Genomic DNA, 17212 nt, shown 5'->3' on the forward strand with positions numbered 1-17212 from the left:
AGAAAAAAGTAAAAAAGTAAACAAAATACCAGCCACGTTCTCTACCTGACAGATTATGTAAGACAAGTTGTAAACTGAAGTAAATAAAGTGACCGCTATAAACTCCCTTTTTTGAGGAATTAATCATAAAAACTTGAAGTAACCCTTTCATACTGTTGAACTGACCTATTTTGTTTTTGAATGATTGAAATCCATCTGACACAGATGGAGTTTTACTTAGATTTTACCAGCTTATGTGCCATAGAAGGTGTAAGAGTATATTCCTGCCTTCTACAGGCTTTAAGCAGAAATGCTGTTTCCCCTTCCTAATTTCCAATATATTGCTCTGAAACTGTAGACATACTGAATCATCATGCTTTGTGTTTGTTTGCAGGGAATAATAAAACACATTTCAAGCACTGGTAACTTTACAAGCAGTTTCATTCCCCCCTCCCCCCCCCCCCCCCCAGACTTCAGTATCTCCAGACTTCATTGTTTTAATCTACCTCATTGATTCCTGATAGAATTGACAAGTAACACTTCTAGTCCTAGGATACTTGCTGATCCTAACTATGCAGAACCAGGAGAAGGGAGAAGAAACAACACAAACTGCTTCTCATCTCTAATATTAGGAGGTGGAGAAATGACTCTGCTCCAGCTGCCCCTGGAAAGCTTTCAGCAGCCCAAGATTGGCTCCAGTTCCAGCCCTGAGCTGGGCAGAGCACTGGCTAGGTTCAGGACAGCAAAAAAACAAAAAACAAAACCACCAAACACACACATAATTACAAACCTTCTGGAGCATACATCACACCCTGTAATGATGCTCACAGAACCAAGGCAAAATACTACTGATAACAAATTCAGTGGAGTCTTGACTAGCTGGGCACAAGGGAAGGAGTGAAAGGGGGAGGTGAGGAAATCAAAGAACATCAAAAAAAGGATGTGAATTTCTGGCTTTAACACCTAAAGCTAATGGAATATTTCAAAAATGGAAGACAGTTTTTATAGCAGTCATACTGCAAGAGGAAAGTCTGCATGACACACTAAAACCCTACCAGTATTAAATCTGGAAAGTTTATCCGCTACAGAACAGGACAAAGACAAGGTCATTCACTGAGTGCAAGTGAAAACAAGTTCCAAAATCCCCAAACAGGGTAGAACAATCTCCTTGGCAAAGTTTTTCAGTATTTGAGCATCAGAAGAAAGTCAGAAGCAATATTATTGACTAACCAAGTTGACAATTGGCTACCAAAGGGATTAACTCGTAGTTCCTTCTAGATGAAAGGATACCATATTTTCTCCAAGAGATGGCTTGGCACAGTCAACCAAAGAGTGCATAATATTAGCATTTTTTCCTTATTAGGTTGAGAAAGAGTGCAATCCAAAGAGTTTCTCATCTGAGCATTCTTGATTGACTAGTTGAACTTGGGCAGCATCACCCAGCCCTGGACCTGAGGTCAAGTTCTGCTAATCAACCCTTTCTACCTCCCTTCAGTCTTTCCTTCAGGCACAAGGTACAGAAAAGGGCTGCCAGGAGTAAACATATGCTGAATGCTACCTCCAGTGCTGAACACAGCCAGGTCAGGCCACAGTGTCCACACAACAGGTAAGCGATAAGACAAAAGACAAGTTTCTTCCTAAAGGAGGGAGCATGCATGGCCTAAGGCATCAAGCAGGAGGCTGCAATGCTGGCTGAACACAGCCCGAAAGGTGGCCAGGGGCCAGAACTAGTATTGTCTGGTTCCCAACAACCGTTCAGGTTGAACCAGCCTGATCTGGAAGAAAAATAATGCAACACATCTCAGTCTCATGATGGAGCCACTGAGGCAAGTGTGAACTCATTATACAGAGGTAGCACAGGTCATTTGACACCTAATCATTGTGGGATCTCTGTTGAGATGATTGAGGCCCAAAACCTAAATAATCTAAATAACTACATCTGCTCTCTGAGAACAGCTCCAGCTGAGTGGCAGTTCTCTCTCAGCTATCAGTATTTTATTGGCAAGGCTGCAGCAGTCCTTTAGTGTTCAGCCACAGGTTATATACTACATCCCAATGATTATTTCACAGTAAGCTGTTCAAGTTATTCTCCACCCCTCTGCTTTTCTTGTTTATAAGTTATCTACAAGCAGAATACAGAATTTCTTCCATTTTACTCAAAGTGCATTTGCTAAGACTTCCACCACATATAGTCTTTGATCTGTGGATTGCTGCACATACTCAAAATTTGATCTGCATCAGCTGCTGGCAGAGGAATTTTAGCCATAGGACTAAAAGCGCAACTCTCAAGATCAGATTTATGGTCCAAATATTGAAAGTGTAGTAAACATTTTTAAGAAGCAATAATAACCTTTGAAAATTGTGACATAAAAATCTCATTTTACTCACTTGGACTCAGCTATAGATCAGTACTTTACACCTCCCTGCCCTGTTCTCCTTTCATAAGGAGAAAAAAAAAAATCTCTTCTCTATGCTGAATAGCCTCCCTCTAGGCTATCTGCCCCATAAGAAGCTTCCTGGCCTGTAAAACACTTTCACTGCCCATCCCTGAGCCCATCCTGCTTCCCCTTAATTCATCTTTCCGGCTGACCCATTCTTCCAAAGAGGACAGTGTCATTCACAGGCACCACGTTAGCTGTCTGGCTGCCTGCAGATGACCATCCACATTATAAGCAGTGTTGGCAGTTTCCCAAATGAGCACACAGGGCACTGTTGTGACCCTCAGAACCATCCTGTCCTGGTGATGACTCAGGCAGCTGGGGAGAGGACAGGTAGGCAGCAGCCAGCCATGTCCCCTTCAGTCCCCTGTACTCATAGGGCTGCAGTCCCCAGGCTGTCAGGCTCAGCAACTTTCAATTTGCACCCACACTTCCCCCCCTCCCCACCACTCTAGACATTATTAAAAAAGCTTAATTCCCTGATGATTCACCAACACCTGGGAGCAAGTTGTGCCTTTTGTTCATCTCCGACTAAAAACCTTTCCCCTTAGCAACCAAATGACAAGCCTGCAAGGCTTAAAAGAAATGAGAATGAGTGTGTAAGTGTATGCTCGCTTCCTTGGAGTGTATGAAAGGCTAATTACAGAAATTAAATGCTAATTTCTCAAGATTAATATAGGCAAGTAAAAAGCTTTTTGCATTGTTTGCATAAGAGACTACTTCCAAAGCTTTCCTCCTTTTGCTTCTCACCTGTAATTTCTAAGTCACTTCTACTCTTCCTCTCAGTGCTAGATTACACCAGGTCAGGATTTTAATTGGTGCTCATTAGCCAAGCTGGGATTGCTCCTCCTCTTGTCAGTCCCTTTGCCCACAGGTGACTTTCTCCAAAGCACTAGGAAGGGGAGAGCAGACCCCACTCCCAGCAGCACTTAGACCTCTTTCACCAGTGACTTCCCCGCCATCCTGTGGAGAAGTCTAAAGGGGAATGAAACACGTACAGCAACAAAATTTTGCAGTCCAGTTCCTTTGTCTTTCAAAAAGATCCCCAAACCCCAAACACACATTTCTGAATTCTACATTATTTTGTTGTGCTTATTAATTTGTACTGGCTTCTAAAATTTATTGTCATATTTGACCATGCTAACCAGGTCACAATTCAACACAGCCCATAAGCAGCCCCTTAAAGCTTAGCACCACAAATGCCTCACTAAGTTGGGCTCTAACATCTCTCTTGTCATATAAAGGTTTTCTCCAAAGCGATAGAGGGTCTTGCCCCATCACACAGTGATTGCTGGACACATGTACATGAACGCAACACATTGTGCACTCTCAAATATTAAAAAAAGTTTAAAATAATTATTCCATTTTAATACTCTATGCTGGCTTTCAGCACAACCGTGAGTCACTGCAAACTACCATCTGACCTGGCTGATCAAGTCTCTCTGGTAGGGACAACCTTACCCATCAGGCAGCTAGCCCACGCCACAGTGCAAGCTGTACTTTTGATTAATGCCTGGGCTATCATTTCTCTGTTAAACAAGAAGGGATAGGCCCCAAACATACCAAGATCCTCCTCTACGGTGTGCCAGTGTAAAAACAAAAAGTGGGATGAATGTAAAGTGTATGCTGTGCTGTTTCTAAAGCACCTCATTTTTCATGCACCAGTCAGAAAATTCAGTATTAGGTTTATGGCGATGGTCTTCACTTGAGAAGGGGTACGCAGCTACTACCAGAAACTTTACCAGAGAAGGTAACAGCACTGTCCCTACTCAGTTACCCACATAAGAGCTAGCCAAAACATGTAATAATGGAAGGGAAGGAAAGGGAGTATTTTGGCATACCCAGGTGTACATATTAATTGAAAATAATAATTATAAACTTGGGAAAGGCAAAGACAGGTCCTCAGCAGATCAAGAGGCCTATGAAAATGCTGTTGAAAGGCACCAAAACCTAAATAAAAAGGGATGCAGTTATTTCCTCCACCACCACCCCCTGCTGAATGTAGAAAGGGAAAAGTCACAGCAAGAGAAAGTAAGTGTCACAGATGGCTAATAGGGACAGCAACTGAGAACGAAATGCTCTGTAAGGTCTTAATACAGCAAAAATCCTTAGTGAAGCAGCAATACAGAACAGCTGAACTAAGAAGATATAGCAACAGGATTTACTCACAAGACACTGAAAAGGTATGGGTCATTTCGCATCTCTTCCTCTACTCTGGCAGTATATGCAACAAAACTCTGTCCCATTAGTGATATCTCGTTTACATCTGTATCAGCGCTCACCAGTCAGTCAAACCCCTGCTGCAAAACCACTGATAAAGACATTAAGGGTTACAGTGCTGAATGCAGCAGTGGGAAATAAACAGGCAATCCTTGAAAAATAATTGGAAAGGGTTAAGTTGGGAAAGAATTGGAATCGGCTATTAGTAGGTTGGTGACATTAGCATTTCACCTCCTTCAGGGTCAGGACATGGAAACAGAGAATCTTCTATATTCCTTACCATTTAATGAGCACACCACCTCCTCCCTCCAATATTTCTGCAGTAGACATGTTTGAGCTGGCATTGCAACAAGGGAATATCATTTACGGTAAGAGAGTTGCATGCAAACACCTTTGCCTCTAGCATAAATGCATGAGAGTAAGTAGACCCTAGCTGATAAGCTGCACAGTTAAAAGGTTTGCTGAGGTGGCATCCTACAAGTGCCTTTCTAAATTAATTGTCCAGTTAATATAGAACAATAGGATGATGAGGAAGCTGGCATAGTTCAGAAAGGAGAAAAAAGGGCTTATAAGAAAGTATCTTTTGAACACCAGGTACAGCAATATTTCAACAGTAATTTAAAACTCAGACACCTACGCTGGGTCTATTTCATCAAAAACATACATTACTATAGAAGTAGAACCACCTCATTTGATGGAAACAGTACATAGATTCTCAAAAGGTTTCACAGAGGAAGGAGACATGACAACTCAAAATAAGTGTCCCAGGGACTCGTGTTGTTGCAGAGCACACAAACTACAGTAGTTTTAAAGCATGGTACCTTGAGCTAATTAAGCTCTTGTTAAAATGCACATCCATTCTTACATACTTATACCTCAGGTGTGAGCAAAAGGCAACCAACCCTTAGGATATAAACCTGCAATGTCACATTGGTTTAATTCAATTTCTCAGTCTAAATTATATTAATCCTTGGCACCAAACCTATACGCAAGGAGAAATAGAGCTCCTTCATTTGACTCTACCTGAAACACCAAAATATGATTTATGAACCACAGCTTAATTGGAGAATAATAATAACCAATCCTAATCCCCCCCAAATGGAGCAGAGAAAGTCTAAATCCAGAATGAAGGTTGCTAGCTCTAGCAACAAGAAGGCAGCAGTATATACATCTGCTAGTCAATATGTCTATCCCAGTTAGTAACCAGAAGAGTTTCATTGCAACCTTTGGGTTACAGACACCAGCAGGAAGAACAAAGAACAGAGCCATCTGTTATGAAGCCTTTGGTGGGAAAGGTACACACCATTTGGAGGATTCTGAATAGCTTCCCTACTCTTATTTAAGAGTCTCATGGACTAAGCAATGATATCACTAATGATTCCTCCACTTTTCAAGCTTTCTGCTCAGAGTTCTCATGTTACTCACCAGGCAAAAGCATCCATTAAGTATTGCTACAGCTGTTATACATAGAAGTTTGCCAGATCCAGTAAGTATCTGGCTGGAGCTATGGCTTAACAGCTACTTTACTAAGAGATGCGCAAATTATTAAACAACCTAAGAAATTTCAGGTGCAGGGCACCATACTGACATGCTATCCTTTCACATGAGATATTACTCCAAAGTCATCTTAAATAATAGCTTCTGGATGTTTGTACTGCCATCCAACAGAAAACTTGTGTTATAATTAAATTGTGTAATAAATGTGCAGTGTACAAAAAAGACAGGGCTAGAGGACTCACCCTGAGCAGCTCTCTCCATGGTATCAGCAACAGGTATTTTCAACCAGCTGAACAGCACATAGGGAACTAAATTCTGCATTTAAAAATATACGCTGGATCTCCTTGGTTTCCATGGGATCTAGTTCAAAACAAAAGGGCAGAACATGATACTGACGTTCAAATGCTTGGAGACTGCTGAAAACATGGGAGTTCTGGAAAAGCTTTTTGCCAGATTACTGATTTGCTTTGCTTTAGATGTGTAATTTAGAATCCTTTTTGGCAGTAATTATATGGCATAACATACAGATGAGATGTGTGGCACCCTTTCTACCATATGGGCTGAAAAAAGCAGATGTCTTGGGAATATCTTCAACTAAAAATATTGTGTCTTATCTGACTAACAAAATTGTAAATATTTTAAATGATAGTCAGAATATTTAATTGCACTCTGAAATACTGGAATTTATATGCAAAATAAACTGACAGTTAGATATGACACCTTGAAAAAGTACTTTCCACCCTATTCTGTGACTGCAATAACCACATTATAAATATATTCAACACGTAAAAAGAGCAGAGATGTTCTGGACAATCTTCCAGTAAGAAGAGGGACAAGGGGAAATTTTAACTTCTTTCAAGACAGATTTTGGTTGATTTCTGAAAGACAGCGGGAAAGGCCTGATGACCCAAAAGGCTTTTTGCCAGTCCTCATTCCAATATAACTGCTCACATGAACATCTGAGCTAAAATTAGTTTCCCTTGGAAGCCAGCTGTAGAATATTTGCGATTCTATGACTTAACACACATCATCCATATGCTAATTTAGCAGACAAGAAAGATAGTCAGGGAGGATATTAGTGAGTCACACTAGAAACTAAAAATCACTTCTACATGACGGTGCCTCACAGAAAGTGACTTTTGCCATTGGAGTGCCTAGGGAGAAAAGGCTCAACATACATTATAGAACAATCAGTTTTTCACATGCCAAGTGGTATTTGTGCAAACAAGAGAATTAGAAATCTTAGTCATTATTTGCCTTTTTGAAGATCTGATTTGCATGTGACAGCCCACAACTGTAGACAAGACAAAGGAACAAAGATATGTAGGCTTCAAACCACAAAAACCAATAGTAAATACTTTATTATTTCAACAAGTAAGTTGGTTGAGAGCAACATTTTGATATATATCAGTTTTCAGCACCATCTGAACACAACATCCTTGGATCCCTACCCTTCCTGTGCAAAGAGGTTCTGGACATGTTTCAGCTGGAGATTAATAAAATCATCCCAGCTGTCCAGTGCAGGGCTGGATAATGGGAGGGAATAGAAGTCTATATAGTCACAGGACTGCAGCAGTATGGCCCAGCATGTCGCAACCCTTTATGCTGTCTGTAAAGAGGAGATGGTGCTCTATGCACTTTTGGTGCCAGCCTTCCTCTCTAGTGAATCCACAGCAGGGCAAATACACCTATAAATTGTTATTTGTGGTTATTCCATTTACTGTAATGGGTTTAATGGCATTTGTCATTTTGGGACTTAGAAGAGCCAACAAGACCTTCACACCAACAAGACCTTCACTTTCCTATTTCCCTCATCTGTATTTGATCCTCCACACAGCTGGGCGCAGCAAAGCACAAAAGACTGGCTTTGAGATTCTGCCATATTCCAAGACATAAGCTACTGATATCTGGCTGTGCGACTTTCAGCTGTGACAGTTATTGCAACCTAGTCCCCATGTTCACAGGGGTCTTGGCTTCAGTACCTCTGCCTCACTGCTGGGGAGCAAGTATAACACCACAGTGAGCAGCTTTTGATGTGAATAGATATGCTCCTGGTGGATAAAAGTATCCCGGTATCAAGGTATCTGGACATTAGCCACACTACACTGAGTTCATGGAAGCAGCAGGACAATTCATAGCACTGGGGATGTAATTAATTGCCACAAGACCTTCGTACATACAGTCAGCAGTTTGCAACCCATTTTTCCCATCCCCAACTGATGTGTGCATGGCTCAGAAGATGCTCACAGAGAAAGGGTTTGGCCAAGACTTGCTTTATTCAGTGTCTGATTTGCACTAGGTTACTGGAATATCACAAGCAGTTCAAACCACCTATTGCAAGAGTTACTGCTTGCTTAAATATATGGTTCCTTTACCAGTGAAAGGAACCAGACTGAGAATAGCCTCCATGGTATTATTTGAGCCAGTGGACTTTCTCTGTCCACATGGAACTCCCTGCTGAATAGCTTGGCATACAATAGCTTGTACCTGACTCAGATATATCCAAGTAGAATCCTTCCAGTCACTTCAACTTTCGTCAAAGCATGTTCCTTATCAAGGAATCCCAAATACAACTTCTATCTTTTTCAGCTGAGAAGTTTTAGATAGCTGAAGTTACTGCTGCTTCAACATGTTGTAAAAATACTCTATATAGAAAAAGATATATTGGCTAAAAGAATCTAACAGCACATGACAGTAGTTTAAGACATGCTGTCATAAAGATACAGCAGCAGTGCCAAATATCATATGAATAGCACAAATCCAGGACAGTATAAAATGTGATTTAGCATGAAATTCACCTCCTCATCAGATGGAAGAATTCCTGCATCAGCTATGCTCTCTGTCCATCCACTGAATTTCCTCTGGTTTATTTGATTTAGGAAACAGAGACAAAATTTAACTTTGCTTTGTGGTTAAGCTGGTACTCACACCTTCTCAAACTCTGCCAGGTTCACTCGGCCGGGCTTTTAACATTTGCTTTAACTAAGGACTTTGTAAACAATGCACTTCCTCCTCCTCACCCGCAAACATAAGCATTTACCCCACTGGGCGCACACATGATTTTCTTCCTAAACTTTATTTAAAGGGATAAGAAACAGGATAGCATGAGATATCCACTCCAACAGCAAGAAATGAGAAAGCCAGTAAATCTGTGTCTGCAGATCACTACCAGAAAAGATGAAGCGTAAGGCACAAGAAAACCATGTTAGTCCTCCTCACCTTCTCTTGCATTATGCAATAATGGAGTTGGTGAACACTCACATTTTCCCCTCTGATATACACAAAACCACACACTTCAAAATCTAGAAATGACCCTGTAAATTCATCTTAAAATTCAGAGCAGGCTAGCAAGGCTGTCTGGAGACAGTTTGCACACCCAGACATTGTTGCAGGAGCTTAGGAACTGAACCACCAACATTAACCGATCTAATACACACAGACCCTTGGAGTCAGCAGTCTCCGTTCCTACATAAAATTGAGCACACTTTCAGCATCGCTGCAGACCTGCTTGTGCACCTATATGGGCCAGATTTGCCTGGGAAGGGAGAATGGGATAACATCCACAAGAGAAGCAATTGGGCAGCCCCACTTGGTTCTCTGAAGTGAGGCACTTCACTTGTGCTTACAGCACCTCATCAGTGACAGGTTAGATTTATTTCTCAGTCTAACATCCAGTCTGGTCCACAATCCCAATAAACCCAAGGCTGATGTTCAGCACATTAAAAAGTAGATCCAATGGCTGTCATTCAAATCCCCAATGACACCTCATGATACTCTGTATACCAGGCAGGACCAGATGAAAAAACTAATTTAGCAATACCCCCCCCCCCAAAAAAAAAAAGACAAAAAACCCCCACAACATAATTAGGAATTTTATTTCCATCCTGATCTGTGAGGCACAGATCACTTTTAAAGAAAGAAGGGCAAGAGATGAATCAAAGTTGTATTCAGTTTCCAAAACAGAGACTTTGACAGATTTAAAGGTAGGGAAGAAAAAAAATGTACCCAGTTAATTAGAGAACAAAAGGGCAACATAGGACAGAAACTACAGGAAACTAATCAAACCCAGAAAGTCTTTGAAATGTGCCTATATAGGTGCCACAACTCAGGAATCTTGGGGGAGGAAAGACAACTCAACATGATTTCATGAGTGATTCTCATTTTCGTGAAACCATTTCTCACTGAAAACAGCTTTGTTGCAAAAAAGTTTGGCTGTTCCAGAGTAGGCTTTTAAGCTACTGGACATCTCTGTATCACACGCAAGTTTCACTGCACATAACACCAATTTCACAATGCGTCTCAGATCTGTTTCTGCACTGTGTGTTGCCACAAGCAATGTCATGCTGTACAGCAACAAAAGGAAATTTAATCCTTTTGTATTTCCACTGCAGATGACAGAGTCATTAGTGTTCTATTATGTTTTCAGGGCAGCAAATTAATACAGTTTAAAGCTGTTATATATGAAGTCCATGAAAACAAGTTTGCTGCCTATGTCATTTCTTCTTCTGTTGAAAAATCTCAAAAGGCAACTGAATGAAAGAATAGCTCAGACACTGGTAAAAGAAAACAGATCAGTTCTCTTGAAGCATTAAGTTGCTAGCTTAGCTTTGCCTCTGAGGTTTTGGTGGCTTTTCCATACTTATATGATGAAAGCAATTGATTTAATGCACTACACAACCCAGTTTCTCTGTTGTTCAGCAAGTCCCTGCTCTTCCCATCTTAAAACACCACAAGAAAAATTGTTCTAGACTAATTAAGAAATCTTAGCCTAGAACTCTCAGCACTTACTATGTCCACTTGAGATTCAGTTATGCAGGGCTTCATCACTGACCACTGAAATCCTTCCTAACCTGCTACGGGACTTTTTTCCTTTTACAAGCTCTGTTGTGAACTTGGTGTCCAGGAATACCGCAGAACTGAGCGCTCTCTGCAGAGGTAAGTGCCCTTTTCACAACATGCCTCATGAGAAATGCTCCAAGATCACATTGTCTTCATGCTGGCCTCCACTCACTGCAGAGAGTTGAGTTTCAGCTTCCAAAGTTTCACAGCTGTGCACTGAACTTCAATTAAGTTCTCTACTAGAAGAGAAGAATATTTCTTCTTGAACAAACTGTGTTCATGTCTTACTAGTTTTCCCTCAAACTCTCAGCTTGTTTATGAAGTAAAATAAGAGGTTTGCATCGACTTATTACTTTCCTAGGAACTTTTGAATATTAAAAAAGTGCATTAATGCTCTTTAAGAAACTATCATTGATATGAAGCCAAACACACTCAAGAGTAACTTTATCCAGACCACTAACTTTTCTTTTTTCACTAAACAAGAAGTGGTACACACCATTAGCTATCATTTCAATTATTTGGCAAACAAATCTTCCTTTAAAATCCACTTGCTCAGGAAGTTTCTAACAGGAGGACTGCAATGCTTTGTATGAATTTACATCCCTAAAAAAGGAGCGACTGAACATAGCAGAGCTGATGGATGGATCACAATTTCTGCCCAACAACATCCTCTACCACTATAGTGCTCCATGTAAAAGACACAGCATTTATCTGCTGGTTATCAAAGGAATAAAAAGTTACTACAGGTCCTTTTGCCACAAGCAATCTGACCTTTAAAATGCAGCTTTATTCCCCAGCATGCTCTATCACAGAATTAGACCAACAATTTGCAACCAGATTTGAGACACTGCAGTTTTTCAAGTGTTTTCAGAGCCAGTAGTCATTTCCACCTTGCTGTAAAGATGAGAACCATTTTTCAGATATAGAAGAGTCAATGTATGTCAGTGTTTGAACTTCAAGTACACGAGGCTTGAAGGAGTTCAGATCCAAAGCAGTGATTTTTTTTTTTGTAGGTGAACTATCAGCCCAGCATTTCTGAAGATGCGACTGATGGAGTAAGGCACAAATGTGCAGTTGCTTTCTGCTGGCAAGTTCTGACTTACTGATGCCACTTTTCCATAGCAAGTGCACTACAAATGTAAGCAGAGAGTGTTGCCACTGGGCCAGAGAATGAAAGAGGCTTTCATCCCTTCACCAAAATATCCTCCTTTCATTGGCAACCTTGTTTCAAAATTTCTGATGGGAATTAGGTAAGCTTTGAATCCTTCCCCATTCCTAAATCATTAGATCCCTGTAGCAAGGTATGTGAAGTCTTGCCCTTCGCATCAGTCTGGCATGCAAAAGCTGTGTCACATCACTACAGCTTCCACCTCCCTGGTACTCTGCTGCTAGCTATACCCTGCAAATCAATATAAATTTGGCCTAGTTTTGGCCCCAGCACAATAAAAGCTGCATGTGAGTGGGAGAGCTGAGGAGTTCTGCCTTTCCCATGTTCATCCAGTTTTTCCTGCAGCTCTCATTGCAACAAGAAAGGCCTCAAGAGCTTTAATCACTACATCTTAAAACACAGAAGTTAATACTTTTCTTTGCTTCCAGACAGTAGATTAGTGCAGCCTGCCTGCCAAATATGATTAATAACTCTGCAAGGGCCTTTGTACTGTATGCACTATTTGCCAAAAATGGCAGAAATCAGAAAAGAGGAGAGTGCACTGCAGTGACAGTTATTTCATAGCTATATGACTGTTTTTTGTGATTAAAGAACAAACCCAATTACACGAAGAAAACTCAGTGACATAAGCACTCTTCCAGTTCCCTCCTCCCCAGGCCCCATCACCCCCTCCTTCTTTAAAGTATTGCTTGACATTCCTGAGATTAATTTCATGACTCTAAAATAAACACTTCCAAAAATAGTAAGAGGAAATGGTAATCTTGCAAAGTGGAGTTTGTTAGCTTATTTTCCAGAACCCAGAAGCCCTGCCTGCTTGAAATCCTTATTGCTCTGCACAGCAAGGCACAAGAAGATAAATGACTTTCTGTATCAGCAAAGATCAAACATGCAGCTGTTCTGGTGCAAGGGCTCAGGCTTCAGGATATGTGCAAAGAAAGGAAGCAACACAGGGGCGGGGGGAGCTGGGGGCAAACCCACACACAGTAGACAATCCACAGCCTAAAAAACCCAAGTTCTGCTTGATGAACAGGTTGCCTATTGTAAGCATAATGCACTGTTCATTAGATGGGGTCTCAGAGCCACAGATGTTTGCCAGCATCAATCCCAACTTCCCTACAAATGCCTCCAAAAAGTCTGTTAGCTTAGCTTGCAAACACCAGTTATGAGGTCGATACCTTAAGTGGTTGCTTGCATGCCCTCATTCCCCACCACTTCTGACCATTTAAACTCTACACCTAGCAATAAGCACTAGCCTAGCACTGCCATTCACAGATGGCATTTCCTGTGTTTCAGTTTGTGCCTGTTGCCTCATGTCCTGTCTCTGGGCACCACTGAGAAGAGTCTGGCTCCATCCTCTCTACACCCTCCCTTTAGATATCACCTCCAATATGAACTCGTTATGTCTATTTTGGGAAAAGAAGTTGGTCTGCGATGCCAGTAACACCATCCTCCAAGCATCCAGCAAAAAAGGCAGTGACCACTGCTGAAAATGTGAATAGTGGCATTGGAAAAGGTACGGTAACACTCCTTGGGAGAAGTGCGGTTTACTTCCTCCTGGCCAGTTGCAGCTGCCACTGCCACACAATTACTTGACTCAGAATATTGGAAGTCAAAAAAAAAAGTAAAGGGCTGCTGCAGGCTGTAATTTCTAAATTGTCATGTTTCTGTCTTGAAGGACAGAAACACTCAGAGCTTTAGATAAGCTGGGATGATACTTGATGAGCTTCAGATTCTGACAGATGGGGTCTTGCATTTCTGTCTGAAGCCTAAATAACCATACAATTAATCCTTCATTGCCAACACATTTTGAGGCAGTGGAGAATCTGTTCTGCCAATGGAGCATCTCCATCTACTGTTAGAGAGTGGAAAGGGACTAGTGCATTGCCAACACAGGGAAGCAATACTTCAGAAGAGGATTCTGTCACCCCGCAGGATTGCCAGCGTCCCACATCAAACTGGTGGAGGAGCGAGTGTGAGTTCCTGAGAAACTTTGCTTCCCAGCACTACTGTGTTCTTCACCAGAGCTCTACTCCAGTACCTACTTGTTTTCCCAAGTTTCTAGATGCCCTCATTTTAAAAAAGGAATGTTTTAGAGAAGAAAATTGCATGTAAGATAAGAAAAAACATTGCTTTCCTTACCTTGCAAAGAGCCTCAAATAATTGCCTAGGGAACTTTGAAGTCTCTAATGGGGGTAGGCTGATGGTGATAGTTTAGGTGCTAAAATATATTTAGATCTTTCAGTGCTGCTAACATGAAATCTGAAATAGCCAATACATTTTAGCCAATTTTTGTACAACATTATTCAAGTTTCAGGCATTTCTAAAATTGAAAAAAAAAAAAAGAACTCCTATTACTTGAATATGTTTGAGGAGGTTCCAAAATGCATCTAAACAGAAATAAAGGATTTTAATCTTTTCACGGTTCTGAAGTTTATTGAACTCACTCTTATCTTTGGTAATCTCCTAATTGACAAGGAGAACAGAAATAATTGATCAGACTAACTACTGCACAGTAAAGCATGGATTTAGCAAGGGGCAATCACAATACCGAAATTTAGATGTTAATAAATTTGCCTATCAAAAAAGATGTGGAATGATTCCCAACTAAAACCTCCGATACAGTTCTCTAATTACAGGTTATTCTTTGTAGAGGCACAATAAAAAACAATCTTGATAAAGTTACCCATTCATCAGTTACTGTCATTTTCCCATAATAATAATCCTGCTTCTTACATAGAACTCAAAATCTATCACTAGTATTGAAATGAACAGCTCTAGAAACTTGAAGGATGTATTCTGAGAAAGCAAGCTATTTGTCACTTTTCTATGGCTCTTTTTTTCCTGTGAAGTAGAAGCGGGCTAAAAATTAATGAGACGACTATTCTCATGCTGCAGAAGTTAAGCATCCACTTTAAACATCTTCCTAAGAAGAAACAGAATTACTTGCACACTTGAGGGGGGGGAAAAAAGTACTGAATTCAGGCTTTTAACACTAAGGGATAGCTGAAAGCATCCCCAGAAGATGCCTTATTTTTATGATTGATTTAATTTGGAAAAGAATCTCTCTTTAAAGTGATACACTGTGGTACTGCGGGTGCAATAGCTGTCTGTGCTTGTGCACACAGACACAGCTTGCAGAGGAAAGACGGAGAAATCCAAACATATTTATCATACAAGCAGTACTTAACTTGTTCCAAACCTGTGTTTGGAAAGCACTAACATTCTCTCTCCTCTGTTATCACGTACTCTACTCCTCCCCCATCTCCACCTCCCCTTCCCCCCAAAAGAAAGCAGCCCTACATGTAGTTATCTCAAAGCCAGAAGAAAGCAAAGACACTGGCCAGATTCTTCACTCAGTTATATCCTCCATCCTTGAGAGAAGGAAGCAATAAGTCCCTCCAGGTGACTGAGTAATTTGGCTGTCACTCCTATGGTAAACCACAAGGAAAGTGGGATCCCTTTCCAGAGTTTAAAATAGGGAAATATGCAACCTTCAGCTCTTCTGAGCAAGATCATTGCCTCCCAGTTTTCCTTTGGTCCAAAAAGAACACAGACTCATTTCTCTAGAGCCTGCTCTGGTCTCTCTCCTCTTGAATTCAGGGTTTCAGCAGAGCAGAGATTAATCCCTGCACATGCTCCATGGGTCATCCTATGCCAACATTCAGTTTCAGGTGTTACAAGCTCTTCCTCATCACAACCCCTTCACCTCTCTTGGCTCATGCTTTGCAACAGATGCTTCACCTCTTGTGGGTCCAAATTCCTGCCTTCACACCAGGGACCAATCCCAAGGTCCCCAGGGAACGGGAACTCCTCTGTTCCACGCCATGTCTGTCAAATATCATGCACTGAGCAGGAGCTTCCTGCCAGCAGACCCCTCACACATTTCTCCCACTCCTGTAATTTATTGACCAGCAGCTCTGCACCACTGGAGCACCGCATAAAGCTCCATGCTCCCACATGGTCAGCTAGAGAAAGACCCACCTCTGCCCTTCAGGGAACACAGGACAGAGCCTTTTCAGATGTCTATCCTGTAGCACAGTTTAAACGGCTGAGAAAGCTGTGTTGGTTTCTCCTTAAGACATCACTACATCACCTTGTAGTAGAAGGGAATTGCTCAAAAGGAAGGACACTGCATCAGAAAGCTGGTAAGGCTTTGATTCCTCAAACACTTATGCAGGGAGAGTCCCAGTGAAATCAGTTTGTAAAACTAAACACATGCATAAATGCTTGCAGAATTTAGGCCTAGGAGACAGCAAGCACTCACATAGCCTGAGAGAAGCATATCCAGCAAAGGATATCCTACTTTTGAGTCAAAATAGGTTTTGATAAACTTTCCAACTCCATATAAACATTCTTACAAGATCATATCCATTTACTGCTGGAAGGATATAAAAGGAACAAAATAGAATTGAAAATGATTATTATAACCTCATGCCTTACAAGTGATTGTTAAGGGCACCCAAGGAGTTGAGAAAATATCAAACTGTAAGTTTTATTAAACCCTGAGGGAAAGTCAGGAGAATAGGAAAGACCAGAACAACTGCACAGAGGCAGCAACAACAAATTCCTAGGAACACTGGGGCTGGAAAACCAAATGAGCAAGTGTTGTGCTAAAATGATCTCTCTCCACTGTCAAATAAAGGTGGGGGGGAAAAAAAAACCTTCCAAGGTTTCTTGATAAATAAAGCCTTTTTCCCCTTTTATTTTAGCAAAAAGGATGAGTTGTTTTGCTAGATGGGAAGAGTGGGGCTTTGCTACAGAAATGGCAAACCTCCAGCAGTTGCAGACTAGGAAAACTTACACAGATGGTGGAATGACAAAAACCTTTTCACTCAAAAAGGAAAAGGAAAAAGACTACCCTGAACCTATAATGGGCATAATCCCCAAGTAAAGATACCCTAAGCCCCCTCAAGGATTGAAAACCACTGAGCACATTCAGCAAGCTTGGATCAGGATAGCTTTGACAACCAGATGACAATACTTTAGCAAGAGATAGACCACAGTGGAAGTGGAGATCAGGGATAAAGAAGGGTCCTTGGCATAAGGATGCACACAGGGATGTTGTGAAGAA

Source organism: Apteryx mantelli, chromosome 4, assembly GCF_036417845.1.
Source record: "Apteryx mantelli isolate bAptMan1 chromosome 4, bAptMan1.hap1, whole genome shotgun sequence".
In the NCBI taxonomy this organism is placed as follows: domain Eukaryota; kingdom Metazoa; phylum Chordata; class Aves; order Apterygiformes; family Apterygidae; genus Apteryx; species Apteryx mantelli.